The sequence below is a fragment of the Panthera leo genome, chromosome D1, assembly GCF_018350215.1.
Source record: "Panthera leo isolate Ple1 chromosome D1, P.leo_Ple1_pat1.1, whole genome shotgun sequence".
Classification (NCBI taxonomy): Eukaryota; Metazoa; Chordata; class Mammalia; order Carnivora; family Felidae; genus Panthera; species Panthera leo.
Genome location: NC_056688.1, coordinates 26,965,321 through 26,973,462, shown reverse-complemented (window position 1 = coordinate 26,973,462; position 8,142 = coordinate 26,965,321).

Sequence of the window (8,142 nt, the reverse complement as noted above, 5' to 3'; positions counted from 1 at the left end):
AGAAACAAGGCTTGCTCTAAAAAGATTAAGAATGACCAAGGTAGAAGGAAGTCATACAGACTTCACTGAGATGACCTAGGGATTACTTCAGTAGTTTAGGGAAGAGCCCCGAAGAAGGTAACAGAAGTAGGGCTAGAGGAGGGGTATGTATAGGGGTTTGGTGAGAGGTGGGCCTGTGATCTTAAGACCAGGGCCTCATTTGAACAGTGGACAGTGTCTGCTCTATTCCAAGACCTGTCATATTATGTATTTGACCTCATCAAATTCTTTTTTTTTTTTTTTAATTATTTATTTTTGAGAGAGACAGAGACAGAATGCGTGTGAGACAGAGAGGGAGACACAGAATCCAAAGCAGGCTCCAGGCTCCGAGCTGTCAGCACAGAGCCCAGCGTGGGGCTCGAACTCACAAGCTGTGAGATCATGACCTAAGCCGAAATTGGCGCTTAACCGACTGAGCCACCCAGGAGCCCCAGACCCCATCAAATTCTTAGGCAACCTCTCTTTGTTTTTGAGGGGGAACTCTGTGTCTTAGGGAAAATTGAGTTAGGAAAAGTTCTCAGCCAGGTTCCAGAGTTGAGCTCAGATCGAGGCTGAGGAAAGACTTTTCTCCCCTAGGAGTAGTCATGCAAGTAGTTACTTAGCTGGGTGACCCATTGTAGCAGCACTCTGCTTCTGCCAAGTCTAGAGACATTTCTCCTATCCTGATTCCCTCTACTTCATAAAATTGCTCCTTGTGCTTCCCTTTGATAAATGTCGAATGTTCTGCTACACCAGACACTGTTCCAGGCACTGCAGGAACAGACTCCAACAGAACAACAGCAGTCTTGCCTTCGTGGAGTTTCTATTCTTGCTGGGGAAAGGACTAGGGAAGGGGGTGTGACCAACAGTAAAAGAGGTAAGTAGAGGGTGCTGGTGGGCAGGCGAGCAATGGGAGGTAGAATGGATGGCTGGAGAAGGAAAGGTCTAAAGGAGGTGAGGGGACAGCAAATTTTGCAAGGGTGCCAAGCAGGTGTGTCCCTGTCTGGCATGTTGACAGCAGGGGGGCCAGGGTCCCCACCCACATGTATTTTGTTTTGAGGCAATGCCAGAGAGATTAAAAAGTGGAACAGAAACCTGAAGGAGGTTTGTTTCCAGGCATAATCTGTCTTCCTGAACAAACGCCAAGACCTGTGTCAACTACACAGACACATCCTTTCCTACAGGAGCACTGGCTACATGGGCTCCACAAGTCATGCCCTGTCGACACGAAGTGGCTGTTCAAGAGCTGCCTGACAGGTGAGGGGACACACATAACTGCCCTGGAAAACTGTATAAAGTGTCTTTTAAAGCGATGCACCAGGGAAGGCTTGTGAAAAGGATGAGGTTTAAACAGGGAAATGTGCACATGACTAGAAAATCTAAGCACTGCTTCATCCACCAGTACCCGGATGCGCCACGGATACTTGCGCATAATGTCTACCCAGAACTGGGTTCCACGGCATGTCCTAGGCCTCCCACGTCCATAGCAGGGATTCCCTGCAGTCCCAGAAGACAGAGACTGGCCCAGGTTAGCTTTGGGGAAGAGTTCGTCCTAACTTTGCCTTGCACATTGTAAGTGCCCCCAGACGTACATCTGTATAACCTCACTCACTGCAAGTCGAGATATTTAGCAAGGAGGACCTATGCTCCAGGCAGAGGGAACCTCCATAGCCCCACCTTGTGTCACTGGAGTGCTCCTCTAACCATTAGTCCTACCTGCTCAAGTGCTCCCCACCCCTCCCCAGGACGGCTACCAGACCAGGCCTGGAGGGGCCATGGGGCCCTGAGCCTCACCCCTGTAGCACTTGGGACCAAAAGCCCTTTCATGTTTGGTAAAAATGAGTGTGCTACATCCCCCTTCAGCCCTACATCCCCCTTTTCACACGCCACCTCTTGCTGCCAGTAACAACCAGCATCCCAGAGCCAAAGTTTACCCCTCCTTTGCCTCTGTTTCCAGGCACCAGGTATAGGTTTTTCCTCAACTGGTTGATTCCTGTCCCACCTGGGCCCTGTCACTCACAGTCACAGGTTTATCCCAGCTCTTAATTTGTGTCAGTGGATTTTCCAGCTCCTCTCCCACCATAAAGTACATGTTGGGCGCAGGGGCGGAGGGGATGAGCAGAGCCAGGAGCAAAGGAAAACCCAGCAGCTCAGCTCTTTCCAGCAACCCCAACCTCCAGTGGGAACCAGATGCCTCATCTGGCCCTAGCCAGCAGCAAAACACTCAACGACGTAGTTCCTAAACCCTGGAACACTGGCCGCCTCCCTGGTTCTCCCCACGCACCATGCCAACAGGCCATCTTTTAAGTGTGCTAAGTTGTATAACCTGTTCTCGGTGTAGACATGAAAGTGTGGTCCTTGCTTCCCATGAATTAAAGACACAACAGAAGAGGATTACTGATCCCAAGGAGAATGAAAAGTATGGGGGGGGAGTCAAGGCTGAATCCAATTCAGACTCCGTCCCAGATAATGTTAGTTTCGGGTCACAGGATGTGCGAACAAATATGCTTACGTTTCCAGAGCCAAACACTCATCTTTGAGTAGCTGGGCTTTGATAAAATTTTCATGGAACATTCAGTTCTGCCTCTACCTTCTCAAGGTTTCTTTCTTCCCTCCTGTGGTAGACAACCAGACAGAACAGTGCCGTGTGCAGAGTCCGGAGATTCGGAGCACAGCATATGGGCAAGTGACACAACTTTCCCTCAGCCTCACTTTCCTCCTGAGGTATTTGGAATCATCACTTGTACGGCAAGTGCCTAGAACAGGCCTGGCCCATAGCAAGAAGTCAGTATCCTCAGAATGAATAAATGAGGTATAAATGTACATACCATGGAAATAGGTCCAAAAGAATAGCATTCTTTATAGTTATAGTTAATTGTAAAAAAAAACAAGTATAATATGAACCTCAGCACACTTCCTACCTCTGTCATTTTCACTCTCAAGAATGAAGGAACTCCTCATCGTGAGCTGTTCACGGACACGTCAAGCTCTTCATCAGCTTCCCCAGCACCTGATGTGAACATGACCGAAAAGCTAGCATGTAGTAAAGAAAGCCAAAAGGGGTTAAAAATATTTAACCTTGGAGAAGAAAAGCTTCAAAGATGTGAAATGTTCCCAGATACATTAAATGGGATGAAATCCGTGCTCTGGAAAGGTGATCTGGGGAGCTTCTTAGGGCCCCGAGAAGAGAGAAAAGAAAATGCTCAGTTCCCCTTAGCAGTGACCATGATCCCAAATCTCTCTGGTTTCCCATAAACCTGCTCCAGCCTAGGAATCTGCCAAAGACTCCCGCCTGTTTCCAACCCTTAACACACTCCAAGATCATATAAATGAGGCTTGCTCCACATGCAGAGATAGGCCATCCAGTTCAGGGGCTCAGGAAATACTTGTGGGTCTTGAAAGTGCCTGCCAGCCTCTGTAAAGTGTGGTGCGTTCTCCCAGGGTGTGCAGAAAACAGCTGGCAAACAGCCATTGCCTATGGGTAGTCACACCTTGAGGTGACGGGTCAGGAAGAGAAAAGGAAAGGGCCTTCACAGTGATACCCAAACCCAGCGTTTCCACACAGGGGGACGCAGGAGTTCTACATCCATGCTTCGCCAAGACTCACCATTAACTGGACGGGAGGAACGTCATGGAGAAAGGTGAACCACCCAAAACTTCCTTCGGGACCTCTACGCCTGCCCTTTCAGCAACTGATCTAATGAAAAGCGGTGTGTGAGCGCCCCCTACCGCTCTTACCTAGAATAAGACCCAGAGCAAGGATTCAAAACAATCTAACCCTAACCTAAACTTAACAAAATACTTTTAAACCAAATTAAAAGACTTTTGTCTAAAATACCCAGTGAAACAGTCCAAACTGCTAGCCACTCATTTATTTTTCAAAAACCTTTGAACTAGAACAAAACACAATTATCTTTACAGCTCTGGTTGCTATATTCCTCCGGATCTCAGCGAAAATCTGCCATCAGTGATCCAGAAATACTTCCACCCTGCCAGAAGCTCAATCTGTGGATCTTTTTTTGAGATGGAAAAATCTGAGCAAGGGGTATTTCCCTGGGCTCAGCAGGGCCCAGTACATGTTCCACAGCCCAACAGAATTTCTATCCATCTTCCTTTCCACTCACTGCTCCAAGCTAAGGTACCCGCGTCACCGTGGGCTTCTGCTGCCCTTTGCTTAAGCTTCCGCCAAATGCAACCAGCATTTAGCAGAAATGCATGGCTTAGGGAAGCAAGATGAGGGGCAAAGGTGGATCTTTCTGAATCTCAGGTCAAAACTCATAGTTCTGCCCATGGCCAACGACTCAAGGAAACATGTTCTCCCTCCAGTCCACATTGGCCTCAGGCACAGGAATAAGAGAAAGCAGATGGTTTGGCCCCTGAGAAAGGGAAATGCCCAGGGGCTATTGGGGGTAGCCAAAGAAATAGGAATGGGAAGGATTTTGAAATGCTGAAGGAGCCATTCCAGAGTCCAGCTAGTGAAAGTTCATTTTAGCCTTTTCCACGGTGGTGCCTAAGCCAGTGAGTTTATTACCTGGCAAGAGAGGTCCTGGGCCCAGCATCTCAAAGCTTCAGGTGGAGAGTACCTTGGTTCCAGAAGGCAGTACGGGATTAAGTGCACAGGCTTAAGGCCAGCAACTGGGGTTGCACCCTTCATCTTCAATCACTGAGGAAACCTGAGCAAGATACAGTGCACCTCCAGGCTCAGTTTCCTCTCCTGCAAACGGGAGTGATAGAATACACATCACAGGACTGCGATGAGCGTGCAGTTAGGTGACATAGATGAGACATTGGGCACATGCTGCTGGTTGTCACTGACACTTCTTCTATGTCACTGAAGCAGATCCACCAGATCCTACACAGAGCCAACATCCAGCAGGGGAAAGACAGCAAGATAACTTCAAACACCCTTTGGCGAGGCAGGTGTACAAAGACAGGTGGAGGAACAGCGACTTCCTCGGCACCAGAAGCCTGTCTCTGGGCTACAGCAGGTTGGCCCAGATGACCTTTAAGGTTCTTTCCAACTGTGAGGCTGAAGGGTGGGATTCTTCCAGGATGCCCCGCAGGCCATCGTTAGCCCAGGAAGTAGTTCCCACTGAGCAACTGAGGGATCACGGAAAAGTCCTGGCACAAACTGGAAAGGCCCCAGGCACAGGCTCCTTTCCCCTGCCCGGGCAGGTAGCCAGACCCTGTGACCTCACACCTACTAGGAATGTGAACCGCCGCAGGCCTTGGACATGCCTCAGGACCCTCAAGACTGGCTTCCTACATGTCCCCCTCCTACATCAATCAACTGCCCTCTCCTCGGTCACAAATGACAGAGTGGCCCCCAGAGAAAGCTTGTTGAATTAATGACTTCCTTCTTCATCCTTTCCTCTGGCTTACATAAATAAGCTTGTTACCATTTTTGGTGCAAGTCACAGGCTTCAAAGATCTCATTTTTTTCTAGTCTGTTTCTGTACATTTCTCCAGTCCTAATAGGCATTTGGACAGAATTCATATCATGAAATTCAAAGAGGTATCCAATGCCATTTATTTTGGGAGCTGTTCTCTGAATATACTTCTTTGTGGAGAGAGAGCTTCTCCACCGTTCTCTGCTGGACCTCGCTCGTCCTCCCCTGCCCCCAGCCTCCCTCTCCCAGTACCCCCTGCCCCCCACCACACACACACCACCGTGTTCTCGCAGCTCTCTGGAAAAAGAGCACAGGCTATGGATGGAAGAATTTCTTTTTTGAGTTAAGCAAGTCCATATGAAGTTCCAGAGGAGAGGTCTGGCACAGGCACTGAGTTATTCTTGATCATAAGGGTGTGGGCAGGGAAAGAGTGATGACCTCCAAGGTAAAGGACGCGTGTGGCGGAAGGGAAGCAGGAGAGCCAAGGGGAAGGGAAAGTTAGGTTTACATCCCTGGAAATTACACACATGCCTCCTCCTTTTGGAAGATTCTGAGACAATGGAACAGACAGACCATGGAATGGATTCCGCTGATGCCTGGAAACAACGCTGGATAGTACTTTTCAGGAAACAATCGGAGGTGAGGGATAGAATAAATAGTCTGAAGCTGCAGACAGAGAGGATGATGGAACTTGGGACTATACCACCCCTCTCGAGAAGAAAAGGAGGAAAGCAGGCCCTCTCTGACCACCAAAGCAGTTAGCGTGACAGATAAGTGTCAGGGAACAGCCAGGACATAAAATCTAGACAGAGCCCCCCACCCTTTACGTGCAGCTGGTGCCCAGGGCTCAATCCTGCCTTTCCCAATGCGCCCATGGCGGCTCCCTCTCATCTTCTGTCTCTGCCACCAGCTCAGAAGGGCTCTTCCCCAGGGGAGCCAGGCCACCAGCTGGGTGGCGGGAACCCATGCCACCCCACAAGCCCAGAACAATGGCCACTTGCTCCCTGTTGTTAGTGCCAGTGTCTGTCACCTTGTGGAAGATGAGTTTGAACCATCTTCTACGTAAAATGCCAAGATGTAAAAGCAGGTGACAAATATTCCCATTCCTGCTTTGGGGTTTGGGCTCATCATTCACAGCGGTATTTGGTGGCTTTCCAAGCATCCTTCCTGATGATCTCCCTGAGGGTTCCCGGCCCAGTGACCAGGGACCTGCCCTGAGACAGTGGTTATCCCCCACCTTCTTCCAACAAACACTCTCTTCCCTTCCCTCTTTCAACCAACCGCCCTCACTGGGCAAATTGAGATAGGCTTGTGGCTAGGCGGAGCACAGGGACCTGATTGGCAGAGACGTTCCACCCAGGCTGGCAAAGCAGATGGGGCTGCATTACCAGCCCAGAGCAAAGCCCCCGCCCAGAAATAGGCTGTGTGGCAGGAAGGGCTCATGACCAGGTTTGTCAGAATTCCCAAAAGAAATGGGAGTCATGCAGCCTACCTTCATTCTGCGTGTTAAAATGTCCTTTCCTTATGAAATGATGGTGTGTGAATAATACAGTTTGTGGTGGGCCAGGGCCTAACAGTGCCAACTCTGGAGCCAGATTGCCAGCACTCAAATCCTAGATGCAACAGGTAGGTCCTAAATATGGGACCTGGGCCAGTGATTCAAACTATTGGTGCCCTGGTTTTCTGTCTGTACAATGGGAATGACCATAGGGTTGTGAAGTTTACATTAAATAAGACAAAGCACAAAGAACACTTAGAAGACGCTTTTCATTAAATGGGAGATGTGTTGGGCCCGTGCACTCTTACAACTTCACAGTTCCAAGAAATTCAAATGTCTGAGAACCACTGACTTAATTTCCTTTACATGTGGCTGCAGGTGCACAAAACACCCACCCACACCCACCCCCACCTCCACCCCCACCTGTGACTCCAAGCCTGGAAAGGTGAAAAGCATCATTTCATCCCTAAAGGGTTGAGGCCCCCTAAATTCATGCCTGTAGGCACCTCAGAGCCCCTGGGGAGGGAGAGAGTGTCCTGGGGTAACAGCCAGGTAACATTCCTGTGACATACTCTACTTGGGACCTTCTTCCCTAAAACACACACCCTGCTCTTCCCCCTAAATGTGTGTGTGTGTGTGTGTGTGTGTGTAAGAACACACTTTCCTATATGTCGCAGCTATCTGCCAGCTGTGTTTAATTGGATGATATTTCACACTTGCTTGCTACCCTCAGTAATAACCCACCTCCTACCCATAGGTCACCTCTGTTCTCGAAAGCTGTCTTTTGACTCTTCCCTGGGAATGTATGTTCTCTTGGGCCCAACGTCTGAGAGCCAGGGTCCTGACTGCAGTTTAGGGTGACGGGGGTACCAAAGGGGCAGAAGGACTAACCAGGAAAGGCTTGGTGCTGGGGCCTCTTGATACCCTAAAAAAGGACACCAATTATATTGCACTAAAAACCAAATGAAAAGCAGGAAGACCGCCTTCTGAGAACATTGGACCTGGGGTCCTTTCCTGTCCCACCTCAGGCAACCCCAGAAGGCAGCACGCAGGTCCCTTGTGACTGCAACATGCCCCGCCCCCTCTGGGTGGTCTGCAGCCCAGAAGGGAAATCCTGTGCTGCCCCCTGATGGCTGCACGACTTCCCTCCCGGCCCTGTGGGTTCTGCGGCTCTGAGTCTCCCCCAGCTTCCTAACTGGGCCCTTTCCGTGTCTATAATAAAGTCCATCCTAAGTA